We start from the raw sequence: 208 nt of genomic DNA on the forward strand, positions 1-208 counted from the left end.
TCCATGAACAGGAATCTCTCTGATTAACCATATAGCGAAAACCAAGGTTTAGTTCTACTTTTTTCCAGACACACACACGCACACACACACACACACACACACACACACACAAACCACATGTGTAACCCAGTTCCTTTTAACTCCACATCAGCAGAAAACCGACCAGTTCGTTTTGACTCAGCTGCCTCTCTGCCATCCCACTTGCCTG

The sequence above is a fragment of the Vipera berus genome (assembly GCF_964194415.1).
Source record: "Vipera berus genome assembly, chromosome: 9".
NCBI lineage: Eukaryota > Metazoa > Chordata > Lepidosauria > Squamata > Viperidae > Vipera > Vipera berus.